A 26,146-nucleotide genomic window follows, 5' to 3' on the forward strand; every position below is an offset into this window, starting at 1 on the left:
GCAAGAGGAAATGATAAAGCTCATTAGGGCCCAGGACCAGACCTCTCAAATCCTGGCAGTCCAGAGGGCTCGCGAGAGGGCCTTCAGGTTTCACCTGATGGTCCTTGAGTGGGCTTAGCCAGGTGACGTTGAGTTTATTTGCGTCTACTGTGGACCAAATAAAGTTGTTTCACTCACTCACTCACTCACTCTTCATGCTACGTTTCGATTATCTGTAATTTGCTTGTTGCCAGGCGCTGCCATTCAAGCCGTCTGTTTCTTTAGCAGGCATCAGTCTTGTAACTGGTTGATATTGTTATCAATAATATAAACAATTATTAGTCAGGTTGCGGTGGCGGCCACGGTAACAAAGTAAAACACGGTAAACAAAGTAAACACGGTAAGTAAAGCGAGAACTGTACAACACACATTTATTAATTCGCATAATGCGTGAAATCAACTTCAAGGATGCTGTCTGCAAAGCAAGCGCTTCTGCCACCAATGCAGTGGTGCTTGTTGTTACAATTCATATGAAAATAACTCTGAAATGAAGAGCGCCTTTGGTTCAGCAACAAAACTACGAATAGCAGAAATAAGAGCATCGTGGAATACAATGACCTCCAGAATTAACTACGCAGTTGATGCGTCGAAGTTGACGGCCCCGACCTCCTGCGTTCTTACGTAGGGCGTATACAGCACGACGTTGTTGGGAATTTTCCATACTCAAGCTTCAAGGGAACTATGAGTTTTACTTCGCCAACCAGTCGATGTTCACTTGCGGAAGCATAAAGTGGTAACAGTTACTTGGCAGTGCACAAGACCACCCTTGCTCCCATGAACATTCCTTCGGCTGATAGCGGCTCGAGGGTGAATTGCATGGCAGTTCTGCAGCCGCTCACGTGGGACGACTCTGGGCAGAGGCTGTTCTATACCTTTATTTTTGTCTTCATGTGCGAAGGAGTTCATGCAGCCATACTAAACTGCAGCACTTCATAGCCAATTCCTCTTAGCTCTTTTCGGTGACACATGTTGGAAATCTCACATGCGAGCATCTCCGGCCTGTTCTTTTACCACAGGCTTCTAAAGTGGCAACACATAATGAGTTCAGTTTAGTTCAGTTTTATTTCGCTAATGACCCCTTGGTCAGGAAATTACATAAGTGCGGGTACAGTTGACAGCATACGTGACAGAAACACAGGTTTTAGAAAAGCGAACGGTGAAAGCAACATTTCAAAAATGCATAAAAACAGAATGAACACCGAAAAGCAAAACTAATGCAAGTGACACGAGAAAGAAGAGAATATTTTTTGGCCAGTAAAGTATTTTCCAAGAAGGACATCGGGCAAGGGATTGCAACGACGTCGCGAACAATTTTCTGCCTAATTCGGCGAATATGCTGCTGGAAATGCTACGATTCGACATTTCAAAGCTGCCAATATAGACTTCGCTTCAACACAATAATTTTCTCTGTAGGACAAGACCCTGCGCAACTTGTGGCAGGGGAGGTTTCTGATTTCACATCGCCACTGTGGAGGGCGCGTCTCCTCTACTTATTACTTTGCTTGTGCTGCGAATTACAGCTGTGCACGCTAGCGCATAACGCGTATTTGCAAACATAACTGTTTAACATCTTCCTCAGGCTTTTCGGTCACAATGTAAGTCACTAAATTGTTGCGCCGACTTCTGTTTCCCAAATCGTCTTTTTTCTTTGTGATAGCCTGAAGATGTCTGTTCGTGATTTCTGCATAGTCTCTCACGTTCATCTAGTCTTTCTTCACATTTCTTCAGTCGGCCCAATTCATTTCGATTATTCCTATTCACCGATGTTCCGACGTGCTTTAGGTTTGTGACATTTTACTTCAAAGTTTGTTGGTTTTTGCTTGTTCTTTTAAAATCTTCTTCAATAGTTCGTTGCAAGGAATGCTGCCAGAATCTGAGTCCCAGTTGGTCCTGGATTAACTTTGACGTCACTGCACGGCAGCAGAAAGAGCCTAATGGCACCATAGCAATCAAGAAGCATGCTTAGGAGAAATCTTGAACTTGGTAGCATCATGAGAGCATCATGAGCACCATGGGTTTCACCTAGCCTTTTCAAAATGATTACAAAAAAAGATCGCCTGTACCACAGTTTTTTGGTAACCAGAAATCCTAATGATTACGTTGTGTTTAAGCACTTTAGGAAAAAATTAAATTATGACTTGCGCAAAGCCAAGCGCAACTATTACTCGGTAATTTTCGCTGGAAGCAAGAATAATTCAAAGCTAATTTGGCGTACAATAAATGAGGCAATTAACGATAGAAATGTATCGAATGACATTGGCGAATTGATTATCGATGGGTCACCAAAATCAGGCATACTATTAGCCGATTGCTTTAACAATTTCTTCACCGAGCAAGCAACAGCAAGATATCACGCAGATGCGTGTTCTATAATTTCAAATAAAACAACCAGCTCAATATTTCTTAGCCCAACAGATCCATCAGAAGTATTTACCGTTCACATGTCCTTAAGAAATAATTCCAGCTCTGATGTAGAAGGCCTCACAATTAAACCAGTAAAGTTTGTTACTGACTTTCTTGCACTACCTCTGTGTCATATTATTAACCTTTCACTAGAATCATGTGTTTTCCCTGCAGGAATGAAACTGGCCAAGGTTATAGTCATTTTCAAGTCAGGCTCGAAAAACGTCATGAGTAATTATCGCCCCATCTCTATTCTACCTCTTTTTTCGAATGTGCTAGAAAAAATTCTGCTCAAACGTTTGCAGAACTTCTTTGATTCTAATCAGTTAATATTGCTACGGCACAATATGCGCGATCGCGAAAGGCCAGCAGTGTGAAGACGACGACGACGATTAGAAGCTAGCGCGGGCTGTTGCCTCTTGGCCAAGCGCAGCGTATTTTCCTTGTAAATATATTTGTACATAGCTTTTCGTCTGCGTCTTCCTACGTAACATATCTGGTGGAGGTGGACGTTCCCTGTACCTCGTCACGGAGCTTCGCAGTGGACGGTACGTCGAGCCTTCCTTCATGGCTCCCGGCGACGACAACCCGACTCCGCCGGCTCCGACACCTGCTGCCACTTCGACGACCTACATCACTCTCCCCGCTCCCCGTGATCCTGGCGTATTCTCGGGCCAAGATGGGGAAGACGTCGATGACTGGATCAGCCTGTATGAACACGTCAGCCGCAATAACCGGTGGGACCCTACTATTATGCTCGCCAACGTAGTCTTTTACCTCGGTGGCACACCTCGAGTTTGGTATCGCACGCACGAAGATGAGCTCACCAGTTGGGATTCACTTAAGACACAGCTTCGAGACTTGTTCGGCAACCCCTACGGTCAACAACTTGCCGCGCAGAAGGCGCTTTCCGGCCGTGTGCAGACGTCAACAGAGCCCTATGTCACGTACATTCAGGACGCCTTGGCTCTGTGCCGCAAAGTTGACACCCACATGACTGAGTCAGACAAGGTTTCCCACATCCTCAAAGGCATTGCCGATGACGCCTTCAACTTGCTCGTTTGCAACAACGTAGCGACGGTGGATGCTGTTATAAGAGAGTGCCGCCGCCTGGAACTCGCCAAAAGCCGACGTATTGACCAGCAGTTTGCCCGTCTGCCCAACACCCCAGCGACATCTTCCTGTGCCGACGCTCCTCGTCCCAACAACACTGCCGATGTTACCAGGATCGTCCGGCGTGAGATCGAGGCCGCCTATCCGGCTGCCTTCGACTCCAGTCCCACCAACACATCTGCAGTCACGGTCTCACTGATCCAGGCAGTTGTCCGCCAGGAGTTTGAAAACATGGGTCTTCACACCATCTGCTCGGCCCATCGCCCTAATACCCGCCCGGCTTCTTCGATTTCGCCCCGTCCCGCATCTTCTTACCCACCACGTTTCCGCAACCCATCTGAATGGCGCACTGCTGACGACAAGCCTATTTGTTTCCACTGCCATCGAATCGGGCACATTTCTCGGCACTGTCGTAGTCGCTGGAGTTCCCCGAGCCGGCCTACTTATACTGCCTACTCTCGCCCCTCAGGTGGCCCTTCTCGTCCCTATGCCGCACGCTCCGATAATGCCGCCACTGATTCTCCTGCAACGAACCGCCCCTATTCTCGTTCGCCTTCGCCCCAACGACGACAATCTCGCTCTCCCCAGCCCCGTCGCGCCTATTCGCCGACTCCCTTCGGACGCCGCTCCCAGCCGGAAAACTAGACGATGCAGCGCCTCGAGGTGACGCTGCATTGCTCCCTACGCCGCCAAATCCTCTACTGACTTTGCCCACTCATCTGAACCTTCTTGACGTGCAAGTCGACGGTGTTTCTGTGTCTGCTCTCATAGACACTGGGGCGCATTTGTCCGTAATGAGCGCTGACCTTCGTAACCGGCTCAAGAAAATTATCACGCCCGCCACGACGCCTGTTGTCCGTGTCGCCGATGGCGGAACAGCCCCCGTAATTGGTATGTGTACCGCCCGCGTCTCCTTCGCCGATCGCTCAACAATCGTGCTATTCACAGTCATCGCCCACTGTCCTCACGACATCATCCTCGGCTTAGACTTCCTTTCCGCACATTCTGCTCTCATCGATTGTTCCGCCAGTACTCTCCGCCTTGACCTGCCTGTTCTGGATCCTGCTGAACCACACCCCAGTCGCCTCAGTTCCGCCGACTTCGTTCGCTTGCCACCTTCGGCACTGACCTACGTTGACCTAGTGTCATCCCCACCAGTCCCCGACGGTCACTACATCGCGGCTCCTATACAAGACGTCCTCCTTACACATGGGATCACAGTACCCTATACAGTTTTATCTATTACGGCGAATTGCGTCTGCCTGCCAGTGGTCAACTTTGGCTTGACGACACAAGTGCTGCCACGCGGGATGTCTTTGGCCCAGCTTTGTTCATTCGAGGATCACTCAGTAGCATCCATTGCAGTAGACGACACTTCATCCGATACTCCTCTACCATCGCAGTCGGCAAATTGTACCATCGCTGACTTACGGAAAATGATTGCCCCCGACTTGCCCTCCGACCACGCTCGTGAACTCTACCGCGTTCTGTTTTCCTACCACGATATTTTTGACTTTAACGATCGTCCTTTAGCCCAAACTACAGCTGTCAAACATCGCATTAATACCGGCGATGCCCCTCCTATTCATCGCCGCCCGTATCGAGTGTCACCAGCTGAGCGTCAAGTTATTCACGCAGAAGTTCGCAAAATGCTTGCCAAGAACATTATTGAACCATCATATAGTCCATGGGCGTCACCTGTAGTACTGGTCAAAAAGAAGGATGGCTCATGGCGCTTTTGCGTGGATTATCGGCACCTTAACAGGGTTACCAAAAAGGACGTGTATCCCCTACCTCGGATTGATGACGCCCTTGACTGCCTCCACGGTGCTCGCTATTTCTCTTCTATTGACCTTCGCTCCGGCTACTGGCAGATTGCCGTGGACGATCTCGACCGCGAGAAGACTGCTTTTGTCACACCCGACGGTCTTTATCAATTCAAAGTGATGCCGTTCGGTCTATGTAACGCCCCTGCCACTTTTGAACGCATGATGGACTCCCTTCTTCACGGTTTCAAGTGGTCCACGTGCCTGTGCTACTTGGACGACGTTATCGTATTCTCCCCAACGTTCGCTACGCACCTCGAGCGCCTCTCAGCAGTCCTGGACGTTTTTCGGCGAGCCGGTCTGCAACTCAACGCATCGAAGTGCCAATTCGGCCGTCGCCAGATTACCGTCCTTGGACATCTCGTTGACGCGAACGGAGTGCAACCGGACCCAGGCAAGATCCATGCTGTTACGCACTTCCCTGTTCCGAAGTGTGTCAAGGATGTGCGCAGCTTCATCGGCCTTTGTTCGTACTTCCGCCGTTTCGTGAGAAATTTCGCCGCCATAGCACGACCACTAACCGACCTTTTGAAAAAAGACGCTCCTTTCCAGTGGGGCGATAACGAGGCCTCTGCATTCTCTCATCTAATCGACATTCTCACAACGCCTCCCGTTTTGGCCCATTTCGATCCTTCTGCGCCTACCGAAGTCCGTACTGATGCCAGCGGTCACGGAATTGGAGCAGTACTGGCACAACGCCAGCGTGGCCACGACCGTGTTATCGCTTACGCCAGCAGGCTCCTCTCACCCGCGGAGCGCAACTATTCCATCACTGAGCGTGAGTGTCTGGCCCTAGTTTGGGCGGTTGCGAAATTCCGCCCATACTTGTATGGCCGATCCTTTTCCGTTGTCACAGACCATCACGCGCTTTGCTGGTTATGCTCACTGAAAGATCCTACAGGAAGACTTGGTCGCTGGGCCTTACGCCTCCAAGAATATTCGTATACTGTCACCTATAAATCTGGCCGACTACACAAGGACGCTGACTGCCTGTCTCGCTACCCGGTCGACGAGCCTGACGACGCCGACAGTAGTAGCGCCAACGGCATTTTCTCTGTCTCTGCCTTCGGTAACATCGCCGATGAGCAGTACCGAGACCTATCGCTGCGAGCACTTATCGAGCGTCTGCGCTCTACACCTACCGACGCATCCGTTCGCCGATATGTCCTCCAGGGTGGCATTCTGTATCGAAGGAACTTCCTCCCTGACGGCTCTGACCTTCTTCTTGTCGTGCCAAAACAGCTACGACAGACTGTGCTCTTTGAGATGCATGACGCACCCACTTCAGGACATCTTGGGGTAACCCGCACGTACGACCGCGTCCGCCGCCGCTTCTATTGGCCTGGTCTCGCTCGCTCCGTTCGACGCTATGTTGCTGCCTGTGATCCCTGCCAGCGTCGGAAGACACCTCAGGTGCTACCTGCCGGTCATCTCCAGCCGATCACCGTCCCTGTGGAACCGTTCTTTCGTGTTGGATTAGACCTGCTCGGTCCCTTTCCCACGTCATCTTCTGGGAACAAATGGGTAGCCGTCGCGACTGATTACGCCACCCGATACGCTATCACTCGGGCTCTCCCTACCAGCTGCGCCACTGACGTCGCGGACTTTCTCTTGCGTGACATTATCTTGCTTTATGGCGCCCCGCGACAGCTGCTTACTGACCGTGGTCGAAACTTCCTCTCGAAAGTTATCGCTGACATTGTGCGTTCCTGCTCCATTCAACACAAACTGACTACTTCATACCATCCTCAAACCAATGGCCTGACAGAGCGGTTAAACCGTACTCTTACCGATATGCTGGCCAAGTACGTTTCCAAGGACCACCACGACTGGGACATTGCCCTTCCTTACGTAACATTTGCGTACAATTCTTCCCGGCACGACACCGCCGGATTTTCTCCCTTTTATCTACTGTACGGTCGCGAACCTACCTTGCCCCTAGACACGGCACTTCCTCCTGCTGCGGTCTCAACAAGCGAGTATGCGCGCGACGCCATCGCCCTCGCCGACCATGCACGCCAGCTTGCCCGTGCTCGACTGACGGCCTCACAGACCACTCAGCAGTGTCAGTACAACGCCCGCCATCGTGACGTACAGTTTTCACCTGGTGCGCTCGTGCTCCTGTGGTCGCCCTCTCGTCACGTCGGACTTTCAGAGAAGCTCCTTTCGCGATACACAGGGCCCTACCGCGTGCTGCGCCAGGTGACGCCTGTGACTTACGAAATTGCTCCTGTGGCCTCAACCTCGTCCTCTCCTGTGGCATCTAGTGATGTCGTACACGTCAGTAGGCTCAAGGCCTACTACACTGCTTCCGAGTCCGATCTTTAGTCGCTCCGGGACGGCGCTTTTGCAGCCGGGGGTAGTGCTACGGCACAATATGCGCGATCGCGAAAGGCCAGCAGTGTGAAGACGACGACGACGATTAGAAGCTAGCGCGGGCTGTTGCCTCTTGGCCAAGCGCAGCGTATTTTCCTTGTAAATATATTTGTACATAGCTTTTCGTCTGCGTCTTCCTACGTAACAATATCACACTCTTAATTCGGCTTCCGTAAAGGTTTTTCTACAGAATTAGCTTTATTAGTGCAATAGGAAATTATTTTACAGAATATTGAAAACAAACTCTTAACACTAGGAATTTGTGGATTTCAGTAAGGCCTTCGATTGTCTAGACCATACTATTCTCTTAGATAAGTTAAACAAGTACGGCGTTAGGGGAAGGACACTTCAAATTTTTAGTTCTTATCTTAGAAACCGTGAAGAAATAGTGAACATAGACGGTTTTTGTTCATCGAAACGTTATCTGAAATGCGGCGTCCCTCAGGGAAGCATATTAGGACATTTTCTTTTCAATGTCTATATAAACGACGTGATAACAATTTTGAGAGAAGCTGATTTTGTAATTTATGCCGACGACGCTTCCCTATTTATCTCTGGTCTTTCGGCTACAGAAATAATTTCAAAAGCAAACAATGCCCTAAACAGCCTTTTAAATTGGTTTAAATTAAACAATCTCAAAATAAACACAACTAAGTCAAAAGCTGTTATTTTCCGCGCCATAAATCGTCACATAGGGACTAACTTAACGATTAACCTAGGCAATAATATTATTGAGGCTGTTAGCCACCATAAAACACTTGGTGTTGTATTTGATGAGCACCTTCGATGGACTGAGCACATTAATTACGTATCCCTAAGTTTATCTAAAGCTGTTGGAGCACCTTCCCGGTGTCGTGGCATTCTTCCAGTGCACATTAGAAAACATATATATGTTTCATTATTTCGATCACACATTGCATATTGTCATTTTGTTTGGGGCACGGCATCACCGACTAACTTGAATTGAATTCTGAGCCTGCAAAAGAAAGCGATCCGTGTCATTGCAGACGAAGAGTACTGCGCACACTCCAAACCGCCTTTTATTCGGTTAAAAATTCTGTCCATCAGTGTTATGCTACAGCACATTATTGTTTCTTTATTCACCACTAAAACCACGTTTCGTATTAACTTGCTTATCAGAATATCAGCGCTCAAGGAACGTGTACCAACAGCCAACACTCGACAACTAGAAAAGTGGTGTCTTCCCAAAACTCGAACGAATTACGGTCAACAAATGTTAAAGTATATAATACCTTACACCCTGAACAATAATACAACCTTAATTGATGGCCCCGCAATAAATAAACGTGCTTTAATTGAATACCTTTTAAACAGTATAGCTTAATTGGCAACAGATTTATATCATACAGTTTACATTCGGCGTTGTGCGTTCTTTTGTGTGGATTAGTGTGGAATGGTTTTGCAGGCATTGTCTAATTTCACTTTTCTTTTTCTCGCTCTCCGCTTTTGACAGTTCATTCTTCATAAAATATTTAACATTATACATGTGTGCACTTGAATGGTGTGTGTATATATGCCATGTACGCGCGTATATGCAAATGTATATGTAGGTGTACATATATGTATATATAGGGGCGTATGCGCGCCACTTCTACGGGTGTTTGCTTGTGTACGTGCGAGTATAACATGTCAGTGTACAATATTGCTTTGTTATTGGTTTATGTATATGTAGATATTATTTTTTCTCGTTCTTCACAGCTTGGTGCGAACAGTTTCTTACTTTCTTTTTTATTATTAGTTTTTCGTTTGTCGAGTTGCTGTTTTTTTTCTCTCTCTCTTCTAGTATGGGTGTACGACATACACTGCTGCTTTGCCGCTGTTGCCACTGCCTGTAGGGCCTCAGGCCTCGTCAAGCTGCTCAATGAGCAGCTTTTTGTCTGGGGTCTATTTTTCCTTGAAGAAAATAAAACTGATTCTGATTCTGACATAATCGTCTCCAACTGAGCAAACAGAGCTTTTGCCACCATACTGTACGACAAAAACAACGAAATTGAACATGTGTCTCTAGTCGGTGCCACCAAGTCCACAGGAGTATCCGGCTGGCGGTATGTTGGTTATATTCCTGCGCAGGCGTGGTTCGGTCGATGTCACAGCGGCAACTCCGTGATAGCACTTCTCCTGGTTTGCCTCGATGTAGCGCTGATTACACGCATTTCCTTGGAAAAGGAGCTGCCTTGCCACCACTGCCGATAAACTGCCTTCCAACGGGGCATGTGCGTCCGGGATGGTGCTGCGGCCAGTCGGTCATACAGCAACCTGTATGGCAAAAAGAGGAAATTGAACATGTGTCTCTGGCCGGTGCAGCCACGCGTATTGAAGTATCCGGCTGGCGGGATATTGGTTATATCCCTGCATAGGCGTGCTTCCGCCGACGTCACAGCGGCATCTCCATGAAAACAATTCCCCAGGCTTGTCTCGATGTGGTGCTGATGTGGTGCACTGCCGATAAACTGCCTTCCAACAGGGCATGAGCATCCGTGCTGGTGACGCGACCAGTTGAGCATAGAGCAACCTGTACGACAAAACGACGAAACGGAACATGTTTCTCTGGTCGGTGCCACCAGGTCCACTGAAGCATCCGGCTGGAGGTATGTTGGCTATATTCTTGCGCAGGCGCGGTTCCATCAACGTCGCAGCGGCATCTCCGTTATGGCACTTCTCCAGGCTTGCCTCGGTTTCGCGCTGATTACACACATTTCCGTGGAAATGCAGCTACCTTGCCACCACTGCCGAAAAACTGCCTTCCAACGGGGCATGTCTTTACGGGCTGGTGGCGCCTCCAGTCGGTCATAGAACAACCTGTATGGCAAAACAAGGAAATTGAACATGTGCCTCTGGTCGGTGCCACCAAATCTACCGAAGTATCCGGCTGGCGGAATATTGGTTATATGCCTGCATAGGTGTGGTTCCGTCGACGTCACAGCGCCATCTCCGTGATAGCGATTCCCCAGGCTTGCATCGATGTGGTGCTCTTTACACGCATTTCCTTGGAAAAGCAGCTGGCTTTCCTCCACTGGGATAAACTTCCTTACAACGGCGCTTGTACGTCCGGGCTGGTGATGCGGCCAGTCGGTCATAGAACAACCTGTGTGGCAAAACGAGGAAATTGAACATGTGTCAATAGTTGGTGACACCAAGTCTACTGAAGCATCCGTCTGGCGGGATATTGCTTATATCTATGCGTAGGCGTGGTTCCGTCGACGTCACAGCGGCATCTCCGTGATAGCGATTCCCCAGGCTTGCATCGATGTGGTGCTAATTGCACGCATTTCTTTGAAAATAAAGCTGCCTTGCCGCCACGGCCGACCGATAGACTGCATTACAACGGGACAAGTACGTCCGGGCTGGTGATGCGGCCAGTCGGTCAAACACCAACCTGTAGGGCAAATACGACGAAATTGAGCATGTTCCTCTGGTCGGTGCCGCCAAGTCTACTGAAGTATGCGGCTGGCGGAATATTGGCTATGTCCCTGCATAGGCGTGGTTCGGTCAACATCATAGTGGCATCTCCGTGACAGCGGCTCACGAGGCTTGCCTCCATGTGGTGCTAATTACACGCATTTCCTTGGAAAAGCAGCTGGCTTTGCTCCACTGGAATAAACTTCCTTACAACGGCGCTTGTACGTCCGGGCTGGTGATGCGGCCAGTCGGTCATACAGCAACCTGTACGGCAAAACGAGGAAATTGAACATGTGTCTCTGGTCGGTGCCACCAAGTCTGCTGAAGCATCCGGCTGGCGTGATATTGGTTATATCCCTGCGTAAGCGTGATTCCGTCGACGTCAGAGCGACATCATGATTTCGGTTCTCCAGGCTTGCTTCAATATGGCGCTGATTACTCTAATTTCTCTGGAAAAGCAGCTGCATTGCCGCCACTGCCGATAGAGTGCCTTCCAAAGGGGCACATGCGTCTGGGCTGGTGAGGCGGCCAGTGGGTCTTAGAGCAACCTGTAGGGCAAAAACGGCGAAATTGAACATGTGTCTCTGGTCAGTGCCACCAAGTCCATTGCCTTAGATGCCTCAACTCTATCTGAATAAATCGTCGCCTAGGTAACTTCACCTTAATTAGCACGAAAGCCTGTGACTTCGACTTCCGCAAATGTTCGTGGGTTCGCCTGCCACCAAAATTTGTGGGCTCGTGTGCCTTGATTAAGTTCGCCCTAAATAACACCAAAGGTCGTGTTTCAAGTGCCCTATTTAACTCAATCTCAAATAACTGCACCTTAACTTCGCTTTAATTAACACCAAATTGCGTGGATTCGAGGGCCTCAGTTAAGTCTATCTGAATTAACTATTAATAACCTTCACCTTAATTAGCACCAACTGTCCTGGCTTCCATTCCCACCAAAGGTGATGGGTTCGATTTGCCTAATTAACTTTGCCTGTATAACACCAAAGGTAGTGGGTTCGAGTGCCTTAATTGAATATATCATACATAGCTGTTTCTTAAGTAACTTTGCCTTAATTGATACCAATGGTCCTGGGTTCGGCTTCCTCCGACGTTCGTGGGTTCACCTCCTACCAAAGGCCGTGGGTTCGAGTGCCTTAGTTAACTCTACTTAACTCAATCTGAAATCACTGCGGCTTAATTATCTTCGCTTAATTAGCACCTACGGTCGTGGGTTCGACTCCAACCGATGTTCGTGGGTTCAACTCCCACCGAAGGTCGTGGGTTGGAGTGCGTTAGTTAACTCTACTAGAATTAACTGTGCCCTAATTCATTTCGCTTTAGTTAACAGTAAATGTCTTGTGTTCCAACCCTCCCGAATGCCATGGATTCGAGTGCGTAATTGACTTTGCTTAAGTAAGACCAAAGGTCGTGGATTCGACTCCCATGAATGGTCGTGAATGCGAACCGCATGAATGGTCGTGGGCTGCACAATGTCCGTGGCCTAGAATTTTAGTGCCATAACACAGGACGGTAAATTTTTCGATAACTAAAAAACAGGACCCATGAGCCACTTAAGGCTTTTCCCTTCAAGTGCAATCGTGACCAATTGTTTAGAGCACCGGGCTGCTATATTGGACGGCAGAGGTTTGATTCCACTATCGGTCTCACATTAGTTTCCTTTTACGTATTACACATTTTAAGTATTAAAGCAAGCCGAAACTGGAACCTACCTTCAAAGCGCCAAGAATGAGTCAAAGGGTGCGTCGCAAAAAAAAAAAAAAATCTCAGCAGCCTTTCACTCTGTGAAAAAGGATGACAAGCTAAGCTGTACGTGTGGGCACCTTAATGGCGAACTGTCCCTCCGCCGCGGGTCGGTCCGGTATAGCGCTATTTTCGGCATTGGCCCAGGCGTGGGGAGTGCTTAACGCCTGCTTCACCTCCGCCGCGGGTCGGCCCGGCATTGCACTTTCTTCGTTATCCGCCCACGTATGGTGAGCGCTTAACGCCTGTTTCACCTCCGCCACGGGTCGGTCTGGCTTTGCACTATCTCCGGGATCAGCCCACGTATGGGAAGTTTTTTTGCTTACCACAACGACACGAAAATTTCCTTGTACAGCTTTGCTGTAAAAAAAAAAAAGTGTGCATACCATATGCAATAGATGTCATGCGAAGCATGAAGATACACATATGCCATATGAACGTTGTTAGTTTCTTTTATTGTTCTTGCTTATGAAATCTACTGCGTCACGCTTTCGCGCGTGTTTTGTTCTGCTGCATGGAGCTCCGCTGCCATTGATGATAAGAGTTACTGCTTATGCCAAACAATGGGACCATATACAGCAGATCTAATTGATGGTGATAATGTTCCGCTTCAAAGACAAGAGCCTTGACGTATGCTGACTGATGGAATAACAAATGCGGATGTCCATCCGGTCGAAAGTCTTGAGGTGTCACTATAAATTTGTATACCTCGACGGTGATAATCACGTAGGCGACAGAGAGTCTAAGTTCTCACCACACCTTTATTAAGCAACTAATAAATGTCATGCTGCGTTTTATTAACAGGTTTCTGCTTCAATCATACCCAAGAGCCAACCATATTTATGCAGGTATGGTCGTCATTTATTGCACGGTTGCGCAGAACATACCTACGCTCCCCTCTACTACTGGGTGGGTCAAATTTTCGTGCTATGTAATCCAGTTCGCTTTAGTTAATGTATTGCAGCTCCAGGAATGCTTGCAGGCGGTTGTCCTTGAGTCTGGATTATGAATGACCAGGATGTAACGATCACGACGACATCACGAACACGACCCATAGTGGCCCTTGCTGGTAGACAACCTGGGTCACTCATTCGGCGTAAACAGACAGACAGACAGACAGACAGACAGACAGACTGACAATAGATAGATAGATAGATAGATAGATAGATAGATAGATAGATAGATAGATAGATAGATAGATAGATAGATAGATAGATAGATAGATAGATAGATAGATAGATAGATAGATAGATAGATAGATAGATAGATAGATAGATAGATAGATAGATAGATAGATAGATAGATAGATAGATAGATAGATAGATAGATAGATAGATAGATAGATAGATAGATAGATAGATAGATAGATAGATAGATAGGGTCAGAACAGCTAAAGTAGGCAAAGAATGGCAATCACAATAAAACTGCTCATACCAAGTCGTTCTTGCGAAAATTGGTGTCAGTGAATGTTATACCCCTGTCAAGCGGGCAAGTTAAGTGCACTTATGGGGAATGCACTTCGGGACCTTGAGTCACACTTTAGGCAACGCGCTTCTTAACGGGAAAACAGAGTGCACTCGCAGTAAAAAAAATGGTGACAGACTAAGAGCGCGTTTTTAAAGAGGTAAATTAACAAGAGAAAGCTGCTAAAAAGAGATTGGTTTAAGTAGAATTATATATAAAAACAAACTTCATCTATTTGTCTCAACAAAAAACGAAGATGTCTTTATTATAAGTGTGTTGCAAGTCAATGCTGGCCAAGACGAATGCCTAGCCAATCCAAAACAACACGGCGGCGTGCGGCAGTTGATCCTGCTCAGATCCTGCTAGAACAGAATATGAGCGAGTATATATGAGCAAAGACGGCGAGTTCTATATTTAGCTACACTGCAAAATGCCACGCACATGGCTCAAAGCACGACTGGCGTGGTCAGCACGCTTTCACACCAAAATAAACACGTACTGAATGAACATGGCGGCGCCGCAGTGCCGCGTCATTCTGGCGCTGTTAGTTGCGTACATGATAAATTCGTTTCTTTATTGTGCTGTTTCGCCTCTCGCTAAACACAAATTATATTGTTAAAAGCTGCTCAATAACTGAAATGAACTTTTGTGTCCTTTATTTATGCATTACATTTTGCGTCGTTGAAAGCGTTGGTGGCGAGGCTAGGCACTCCTTCAACCCGTTGGCGGCGAGGCTACGCACTCGGCCAGCAAAGTGCGTTCCGTGAACGTACTCCGACTTGAGTGCACTCATCTGAGAGTACACTCCGCTGCGACGTTAAGATTTGGGAAAGTGCACTTAAATACCGAGTGCACTCGCCGTAAGTGCACTTACTTGCCCGCTTGACAGGGGTACTATTCTTGTTCTGCTTGCGGTAGAAGGCTTCACACAATGCAGCAGATTTCATAAATTTTTCCTGAAAGACTGTTTGTTGTGCAACAACACGGTTCCAATAATTTTCCCTCGGGTTCTCAATGTTACAGTGGTGTTTGCACTCATGAGATGTTAGGGTTATTCTAATCTTCTACGTTTTTCCGAAAATAAACTTTACAGGTTTGTTTTGTATATGGTTGAATTGGAAACCTTATTTAGTGTGTGTCCCACAGTCACGACGCATATTCAGCTTGCTTTTGACGCCGAAATTACACGCTAAAATATTGATACTTAATGGAGCGTTCCTCCGCTTTCTTTATAAAAAATAATTTTTAATAAGCTTAAACAGACATCTGTAATGTACGCGGGCCATGATAACTTAATCTTTAGTTTTACGAATAGTCTGATTTCGACGGTAATAAGCGAATATGTAGACATTTCCGTTTCTAGTAAGATGAAGCAGCGCAGTGTTCTCCCTGTATAACTCCATACTACAAATTTAAGACCACTTATCTATTGCCATAATTATCGACTGCAAAGACATGGGTCCTTGTATGTTCTGCTTTGTGTATATCATCATCATCATCATCATCATCAGCCTGGTTACGCCCACTGCAGGGCAAAGGCCTCTCCCATACTTCTCCAACTACCCCGGTCATGTACTAATTGTGGCCATGTTGACCCTCCAAACTTCCTAATCTCATCTGCCAACCTAACTTTCTGTCGCCCCCTGCTACGCTTCCCTTCCCTCGGAATCCAGTCCGTAACCCTTAATGACACCCGCCGTGGTTGTTCAGTGGCTATGGTGTTAGGCTGCTGAGCACGAGGTCGCGGGATCGAATCCCGGCCACGGCGGCCGCATTTCGATGGGGGCGAAATGCGAAAACACCCGTGTGCTTAGATTTAGGTGCACGTTAAAGAACCCCAGGTGGTCGAAATTTCCGGAGTCCTCCACTACGGCGTGCCTCATAATCAGAAAGTGGTTTTGGCACGTAAAACCCCATAATGTAATTTTTTTAACCCTTAATGACCATCGGTTATCTTCCCTCCTCATTACATGTCTAGCCCATGCCCATTTCTTTTTCTTGATTTCAACTAAGATGTCATTAACGCGCGTTTGTTCCCTCACCCAATCTGCTCTTTTCTTATCCCTTAACGTTACACCTATCATTCTTCTTTCCATAGCACGTAGCTTTAAGTAGAACCGTTTTCGTAAGTCTCCAGGTTTCTGCCCCGTACGTGAGTAGTGGTAAGACGCAGCTGTTATACACTTTTCTCTTGAGGGATAACGGCAACCTGCTGTTCATGATCTGCGAATGCCTGCCAAACGCACCCCAGCCCATTCTTATTCTTCTGATTATTTCACTCTCATGATCCGGATCAGCAGTCACTAACTGTCCTAAGTAGATGTATTCCCTTACCACTTCCAGTGCCTCGCTACCTATCGTAAACTGTTGTTCCCTTCCGAGACTGTCAAACATTACTTTAGTTTTCTGCAGATTAATTTTTAGTCCCACCCTTCTGCTCTGCCTCTCCAGGTCAGTGAGCATGCATTGCAGTTGGTCCCCTGAGTTACTAAGCAAGGCAATATCATCAGCGAAGTGCAAGTTACTAAAGTATTCTCCATTTACTCTTATCCCCAATTCTTCCCAATCCAGGTCTCTGAATAGCTCCTGTAAACACGCTGTGAATAGCATTGGAGAGATCGTATCTCCCTGCTTGACGCCTTTCTTTATCGGGATTTTGTTGCTTTCTTTATGAAGGACCGAGCACGCCCACACCTTGTATGATGCCAGGGTTAGCGCAGAGTATGAGGTCTATTTCATTTCTGGTCTCGCCGTTCGGGCTCCTCCTCGTCCACTTTCGGCTATCCCGCTTGCAGAAGAAGGTATTCATTATCCGCATATTATTCTGTTCTGCAAACTCTACTAATAACTCTCCCCTGCTATTCCTAGTGCCTATGCCATATTCCCCCACTGCCTTGTCTCCAGCCTGCTTCTTGCCTACCTTGGCATTGAAGGCGCCCATAAGTATAGTGTATTTTGTTTTCACTCTACCCCTTGCCGATTCCACGTCTTCATAGAAGCTTTCGACTTCCTGGTCATCATGACTGGATGTGGGGGCGTAGACCTGTACAATCTTCATTTTGTACCTCTTATTAAGTTTCACAACAAGACATGCAGCCCTTTCGTTAATGTTATACAATTCCTGTATGTTGCCAGCTATATTCTTATTAATCAGGAACCCGACTCCTAGTTCTCGGCTCTGCGCTAAGCCCCGGTAGCACAGGACGTGCCTGCTTTTTAGCACTGCATATGCTTCTTTTGGCCTCCTAACTTCACTGAGCCCTATTATATCCCATTTACTGCCCTCTAATTCTTCCAATAGCACTGCTAGACTCGCCTCACTAGATAACGTTCTAACGTTAAACATTGCCAGGTTCATATTCCAATGGCGGCCTGTCCGGAGCCAGCGATTCTGAGCACCCTCTGCAGCGTCGCAGGTCTGACCGCCGCCGTGGTCAGTTGCTTCGCAGCTGCTGGGGACTGAGGGCCGGGGTTGGATTGTTGTGTTCATATAGGTGGTTGTGGCCAAGTACTGCACCAGGGTGGCCAATCCTGCTCTGGTGAGGGAGTGCGTTACCGGTTCTGGTCACCGGGATCCGGCCACACTCCAGGCCTGTTTATGCAATTTTATCAACACGCGGATTTTTTTTTTAATCCGGTGGAAAATTGCGCGGCACCGGGATTCGAACCACGGACCTCTTGCACGCGAGGCGGGTGTTCTACCTCTACGCCACCGCTGCACTTGTGTATATGTGCAATGTTATTTAATGAGCTTTTAACCAGTCCAATGTATGTATGCAGTAATTATTAACTGTAATCAAATATGATTTTGAAGGAAATAATTGTAATTGTAATCGGTTAATATTGATCTGTAGCGTGTACGAATTTGACAGGTGCTCTGCTATAGCTTTCGCTGCACAGTGAACGAATTGACGAGTACTGGACGAAAACGCGGCATGCACATCACAGTTGTAAGTCAGCTCATTCGTGTGCCGCCGCATTGTCTCGTCTTCGTAAATTCGCGCTAATATTTGTTTACTATTAACCGGAATCAACTAGCCCACCAACGAGCTTTAATCTGTCCTACATATTCGGCGGAGGCTGTACATAAGATGGCCGAAAGGGACACCATCACAAGCAGCGGCACGCATTCAAAACACGCCGGTGTGCTTCTGGCCGACCCACTACCTGTCGACGCGAAATGGTTCCACTAATACTATGGTTGGGTACAGTTGGTGATGTCTCTGCGCTGGCTTCTCATTCTTGCATAGATCTTGCAGAGCGTTTTTGAAAATGTTTCAAAGCAACTGTGGAGCCGTTAACATCCATCTAAGACATTAGCAGTGTTCACTGGCGCTTACGCCGTATATCAGTAATGCTAGTGACCAATTCTCAAGAAATTTATGCTGCATGCGTAAGACATAAGGCGGGCAACTGTTATGACATTCTTGAGGCGATCAGCGCGGAAATAACACTTGTCACAATAGACTAACACAATGCCGGTATAAAAGCTCGCCCAGCAAGCCATCCTACTTGAGACGCTGCACAGAACATGAAACGACTTCGAAGGCCCGTGTATTCAGCGAGCGTCTTGTGCAGTTCAGGTTGCCTTCAGGTGGTAAGGGCGTCCACTAGGAAACTTCCCGAGCTTCGTGCCTTCACTACGACAGAGGAATCAGTCGCGGTATAATTTGATTTCGTTCGCTGGTGAGTCACTACATGGCGCCTCAGTGTGTCACGTCTTCTTTTCGTCCTTGTCTTTTTCACGCGCTATAAGCCTCAGTATATAGGCAGGCTCCCTTACAAGTTGTTAGTCCTCACTGTTGCTGCGGTAAGTAAAACCAGCGATAAAGTCAAGCAATTATCATAGCCAGGCACGTCACGCTTATCAGGCAAGCACGGTATTTACGTAGCCATGATTTAGCCAAAAGGAATAGTGAGAAAAAGAGCCATCGCCGAATTCACAGTTTTTCAGAAGAGCATTCTGACAATAATTGGCTGCCTTTACCAAGTTCGCTCTTACAATTGGCGGCGCCTGTTAGCTCAGCGTAGAAAACTTAATAAATCCGTGAGTGAGCTGCCGAAGCCAACACCCAAGCCGTCTAGAGCACGCTCGACCTTTGTAATAATTATTGGAGATGGTTATGTGGCAGTGGTTATTGCCAAGCGCAATAAGTGTTCTAATCTTGAGTATTTTGCGTGCTTGGCTTATCATATTGTGACTTCTTTGAATGTCTTTCAGAGTACGAGAGCGGCTCCCGGTTTTCGTCTGCTTCAGCTAACATCGAATATAAACTGTGAGTGCATTCCTACTACATTCACACCTTCGTGCATGCCTGTAGCTATCAGTCAGTTCACAAACTCTGCTAGTAAGCAATAAATGTGTGGTTACGAGAGCTTATTCACCGCAAACGCCACTATGTTTCCTCAGAGTGTGTCTTAGAAGTACCTGCGATGCAGCTCATATGCGTGACATGTCGCTCGTGTAATCATTGTGAATCAATTAGTGCACTGCTGCAATTATTTGTGCCACCACAACGTGCGCGTTCTCCATATCTCGACGGTGTTTGTCATTATGTAGAATTCCCTGTGCCATTTTTTTTCATAGCCTTCGAGGATGCACCGAAAACCAACGGCTGACTACTTCTTGAGAAAACGATAAGCTCTTATATTTAGTAGTTTTATGTTGCTATCTACATTGCAAGATGAAACGCTCGAGAAGATGCAGCGTTTCCTTTTTGTAATAATTTATTTGCTTTTTTTATTCATTTATTCGCCATTTGTTTCATTACTTATTCCTAACATCAACAACCATTTTGCTTCGGCAATTTTAAATTTTAGTGCTTCCAAAATTTTCTTGCTGCTTTTTCTCGATCGGCAGTAGAAGGCACTTCCATAAAAAGGCTGAATGCTCAGCATGCGAATTCCATCTCCTCAAACTTATGCATTCCTTCACAGACTTTGTCCTGAAAATGAAAGCGTTTTCCTTTGAGAGGCTTCCTATTTGCTTTCCTCTAAAAAAGAGCCCACGTGACATGCTACGACCAATTACTATCATTTTATTTTACTCAGCGATTGACACTGCTAGTCTACTCTCTTCAGTAGTAGTAGAAAAACTTTATAGTACAAAATATGATGAGCTGTCTTCAGGCTCGTCGAGGCCCTGTTCATGGGCTCCGCTGGCGCGAGTTCTTCGGCTCGCCTGCAGTGTGCGGTAAGGCTCCCCCTATAACTTTTGCGGTGGCGACATGTGCCGCAGGCGCCGCCTAGGAAGCTCCTGTAGCAGACGGCGTCCACGCTAAACCGCGGCATTCGAGAGGTGAAGAAGTATCTGCACACGTGCGGAAATAAAACCTGCTGGTGCCTGACGGTGGTGAAAAACGAAAGAAGGGCCCGAACTGCTAAGTCTAGTACTTTAGTTTCAAATGAGCGCTGAAAGAAAAACGCTAAAGAGAGCGGAATGAGGGCTGGATCGCCTCGATTCTGCATGTTTACACTTCGTTCGTTTGCGCTCAGTCACCGCGCGAGCCTTGGTGGTTGCTTGCACGAGCCAGTGCAAGTGTCGTGACATTCTGAAGCGGCGGTGTGGGTCGTGTCATCGAGTCTCCTCGATTGTGTTCGGGTTGCCAGCATGGTCTAATCTTGCGACACACCAACATTGAGCGTAATGTGTGCGCGCGTGGGAATGCGGTTGACTGTTTTCGCGAACCGTGCGACGTCGCCACGTAAACTTGAAATCATGACGCGCATTGTTGTGTTTTTGCCTTTTCGTCTCCATGCACCGCTACAACCCCGTAAGAATTAGCGGGCACTTATACGTAACGCACGCGGATTGGCCTAGCTGTTACTGCACTGTGTTTTTTCTGGTAATCCTGTATTGCTTCTGGTGTTTTTCTTATGTTAATTTGGAGTTGTGTGTTTTTCATCAGTAAAATGGCATCGCCGATTACTGAAACATCTCCGAGTGTAAGGGAAACTTGGAAGGAATGATCTCGCAGCTGTATGTAATGTACATTGACATATTGTATTATGCTTTAATATTTGATGGCCAGTAGCAGTGGCTATGCAGTATTTGTTATTATAAGCAGAGTAATACAGGCACGTAGCAATATATTTATTCACATATGCAATGCACAAAATACGATTAGGATATGCAGAGTTGAAAATGACTTTTTGTACATATTCTAAAGCGCAGTTAACAACGCGCTCACAAACAAAGGAAGATGTAAAAGTAGAATTCGCTGCCGAATTTTTTTTATTTTTCATAGCACGTAGCGCAATCCGCATATTGGTCAGCCAGTTAATGCGCTTCTGCCCCACTATGTACTTGCGTGCTATTCATACTGCACTTGCTATGTCAACGGGTTCATAATGCACTAAAATCAATAATCTCAGGAAACTTCGGCCGTCAACATTTATGCGCGCGAATGAAATACTATCGCAGCTCTGCACACACACGTGTATACTTTCTCTCGCACCTTCGTATCGCTCTGCGTTACTTTTCTCGCATATAGTCGCGCAATTACCGACAGTTCAGTCCTTCGGTCCACTTCCATGCGGCCACATTCATCTTCTGGTTAGGTTTTGTTTACCGCGAGGGATGCAATATAACTTCTTGCCGTCCTCCGTCTGATCTCAGCACCCACCCGCACAGCAACAAGGCATTTCGGTCCTTCGCTTCCTAGGTCATACTGAGCTATTCAAGGGGCTCAGAAAGAACTAAAATAAATAATCTCCACATACTCCGACCATCAACATTCATGCGCGCGAGTCAAATACTATTGCAGCTCAGTACCCGCACGTGTATACTTTTTATCGCACCTTTGTATTGTTCTATGTTACTTGCCTCGCATAGTCGTGCAGTTGCCGATGGTTCAAAGTCCTTCCGTCCCCAATTCTGTGCAACCATACTTTTCTTCTGGTTAGGTTCTCGTTGCCGCGCGGGATGCAAAATAACTTCTTGCCATCCTTCGTCCGGTTTCGGCACCCAACCGCACAGCAACAAGGCATTTTGGCCCTCCCGGAACGAAATTATCGCAGCAATGTGCATAGCACAACAGGAAACGCGCGCACTTCGCCCGGTGCACAGGAACTTTCATGGCGGCAAAGGGGCGGAGCAAGGTCACATGTCGCCGATCAGCCTATCGCTGGCGTCGTCGGCAGGATGAAACCCCTTCTGTACTTTAATATTATTGAGGGACATTAGTATGCAACCCTCCGGGGCGCCTCCTCCAAGCTGGAGAGGAAGGCCTCCCATCCCTTTCGCGTTGTGGTCTCATCAATGTTTTCTTCAGGCTTCAGTGTAAATTTCCGTTTATTAAGGTGAGTCACTAGAGTTTATTGACACGTGTACTTGTCTTTATCGGTTAACACGTTTCACCGCCTAACAAATGTTATCGCACAGCGCAGGAAGCGCCTGCATGTATCGCAAGTTTCTGGAATGTTATCGGTGGTTCCATCCGCTGTCTGTGACCGAACGTTGTGTAATCTGATTGCATGTGTGGGCGACGCGAATAATGTAGAACTTTGTGGAAGACACGCGGGTCCCAGCGATTACTCTGGAACGTTCGACGACTGATGTGTCAAAGCCGACGCGCTTGACCCGCTCATCAGATTTTTACGATCGCCGACTGTGTTCGCCGTTGTCGCCGTTCTTTAAGTGTAGCCTGTCTTTGTGGGCACAGGTTCGCCCAATAAAAGTTAGTTTCGTCTTTCACAGTGTTTCTACTGTGTTCTTTATACGTCACTACCACGTGACAATATTCATAATGGAGTGCGCAGGAGGAGGTCCGAGATGGTACAGCTAAATGGGGACCTCCGATCCGCAAAGGAAAGGTGCAGCATGTGTAGAAAAAGCATCAAAGAAAAAACCGCCCGAACAATTCCGTACAGATGGTTAAGCACCCTATTGCAAAACCCAGTACCCAGCATCCAGTGTCCAGCGCTTCGCCGCATTATGGGCCCAGTGTTGCGCGCTGGATGCTGAAGCGCTGGGTAGGCGCGTCGTACTGGGAGGCGCTGGGTACTGGTGCGAAAGACAGCTCTAGCACTTAAAGGGACACTAAAGGCTAGTACTAAGTCGACGTGCACTGTTCAAATACCATTCCAGGAACCTTGCAATGCTTGTTTCTTGCCCAGAAATGTCTTAGCTTACGTGAAAATTACTTCGTGCGCAGAAAAAACTTACCTTACGCTAAAGGTACGAATACCTTTAGCGCAATTCAAGCTTTCCGCTGCCCAACCGGAGGAGTGGTGACGTTGCAACGCTATCACCGCCGTCTGCTGCCGTCGGTGAGTGAAAGAGCGTCCGACAGACGGCGGTACCAAGGCAAAAAGCGCCAAGTAAACATGTCTGCAATAGGGATTTGTAAGAGGCGATCGGAAGATTGGTGGAAGAAAAGTAGAGAAACAACAAAAAACGCAGACGTACAAAAGCAAATTTCGCAATAGGTGGTCAGGAAATCTGGTTGTGGGAGTTCATATTCGTTTTTTTTTTTTTAAACCTAGGTAGGACATCAGGCAGTATAATAGCAAGAGCTTCGTGGCGCAACCTACCACCTCGTTCCAAAGGGACGCTCATACATCCATCCATTCATCCAGCGCAAGCGGTGAATTCGCCGCTGCATGCTGCTTTTGGGTCAAGTGGCATAGACCGTTCGGACATCGCGCGGCATCACATGGAAGTTGAATTCTCTGCTACTTGCTGTTAGTGCGAGTTTTGCGATGCAGCAAAACCAGCGCGGCACTTCGCAATGACGAGAGTACTGTGAAACGCGATAACGTGGGCGGCACGGAGTCGAGCGAAAATGCGACATTTCGAGCGCCCACGTCGTTGTCAAGGGTAATTACTGTGAGTTATTTTTGCTACGAATGAAATAGAGCTGAACAAGCAGCGTTTTATTGCGTCTTGTAATACAATCCAAGGAAGTTTCTTTTTTTTTTTTTTTTTTGCACCGAATGGATGAGTACTAGTGAAAGCATTTCAAAAGTGCTTTCGTCATGGGGCGAGTACTTGAATGTCACGGGGAAGTCTCTAATCGGGACCTGCATTTACCTGAAGTTCTCGGTTATTAAGGCTCTGTTGACGCCTTAGAGACTCTCGAACTCTAATCTATCCTTTTAACTTGACATAATATTTGCCTTTCATCATCATCAGCAGCAGCAGCAGCCTGGTTACGCCAACTGCAGGGCAAAGGCCTCTCCCCTACTTCTCCAACTAACCCGGTCCTGTACTAATGCTGGCTATGTTGTCCCTGCAAACTTCTTAATCTTATCCGCCCACCTAACTTTATGCCGCCCTCTGCGACGCTTCCATTCTCTTGGAATCCAATCCGTCACCCTTAATCACTAGCGGTTATCTTCCCTCCTCATTACATGTCTTGCCCGTGCCCATTTCTTTTTTCTTGATTTCAACTAAAATGTCATTACCTCGCGCTTGTTCCCTCACCCAATCTGCTCTCTTCTTATACCTTAACGTTACACCCATCATTCTTCTTTCTATTGCTCGTTGCGTCGTCCTCAATTTAAGTAGAACCCTTTTCGTAAGCCTGCAGGTTTCTGTCCCCTAGGTAAGTACTGGTAAGACAAAGCCTTTATACACTTTTCTCTTGAGGGATAATGGCAACCTGCTGTTCATGATCTGAGAACGCCTGCCTAACACACCCCAGCCCATTCTTATTCTTCTGATTATTTCAGTCTCATGATCCGGATCCGCGGTCACTACCTGTTCTAAGTACATGTATTCCCTTACCCCTTCCAGTGCCTCGTTACCTATCGTAAACGCTGTTCTCTAAGGAGACTGTTAAACATTACTTTAGTTTTCTGCAGATTAATTTTTAGACCAACCCTTCTGCTTTTCCTCTCCAGGTCAGTGAGCATGCATTGCAATTGGTCCCCTGAGTTACTAAACAAGGCAATATCATCAGCGAATCGCAAGTTTCTAAGGTATTCTCCATTAACTCTTATCCTCAATTCTTCCCAATCCAGGTCTCTGAATATCTCCTGTAAACACGCTGTGAATAGCAGAGGAGAGATCGTATCTCCCTGCCTGACACCTTTCTTTATTGGGATTTTGTTGCTGTGTTTATGAAGAACTACGGTGGCTGTGGAGCCGCTACAGATATCATTCAGTATTTTTACATACGGCTCGTCTACACACTGAATCCGTAATGCCTACATGACTGCTGATGCTTCGACTGAATTAAACGCTTTCTCGTAATCAATGAACGCTATATATAAGGGTTGGTTATATTCCGTCCCATTTCTCTGTCACTTGAGTGATAGTGTGAATATTGTGTATTGTTGAGTAGCCTTTGCGAAATCCTGCCTGGTCCTTTGGTTGACAGAAGTCTAAGGTGTTCCTGATTCTATTGGCGGTTACCTTAGTAAATTTCTTGTAGGCAACGCACAGTAAGCTGATCGGTCCATAATTTTTCAAGTCGTTGGCGTCCTCTTTCTTGAGGATTAAGATTATGTTGGCGTCCTTCCAAGATTGCGCTGCGCTTCTGGTCATGAGGCATTGCGTATACAGGGTGGCCAGTTTTTTAGAACAATCTGACCACCATCCTTCAACAAATCTGCTGATACCTAATCCTCCCCAACTGCCTTTCTCGTTTTGCATAGCTCCCAAGGCTTTCTTTACTGCTTCTACCGGTACGTGCGGGATGTCAAATTACTCTATAGTATTCCCTCTTCCATTGTCTTCGTGGGTGCCACTGGTACTGCATAAATCTCTACAGAACTCCTCAGCCACTTGAACTATCTTATTCATATTA

At 47.1% G+C, this 26,146-nt stretch overlaps 1 protein-coding gene across 3 annotated transcripts in view; it reads left to right on the plus strand.

The window, feature by feature from the left end:
* Positions 1 to 26,146, plus strand: part of Mip (Myoinhibiting peptide precursor) — a 480,517-nt gene that overhangs the window by 206,328 nt on the left and 248,043 nt on the right. For all 3 annotated transcript variants that reach the window (XM_055074776.2, XM_055074774.2, XM_050185208.3), the window contains exon 2: positions 19,615 to 19,669. The gene's annotated coding sequence lies outside the window, so the exon portion shown is untranslated. The remainder of the gene's footprint in view (positions 1 to 19,614; positions 19,670 to 26,146) is intronic.

Source organism: Dermacentor andersoni, chromosome 4, assembly GCF_023375885.2.
Source record: "Dermacentor andersoni chromosome 4, qqDerAnde1_hic_scaffold, whole genome shotgun sequence".
NCBI lineage: Eukaryota > Metazoa > Arthropoda > Arachnida > Ixodida > Ixodidae > Dermacentor > Dermacentor andersoni.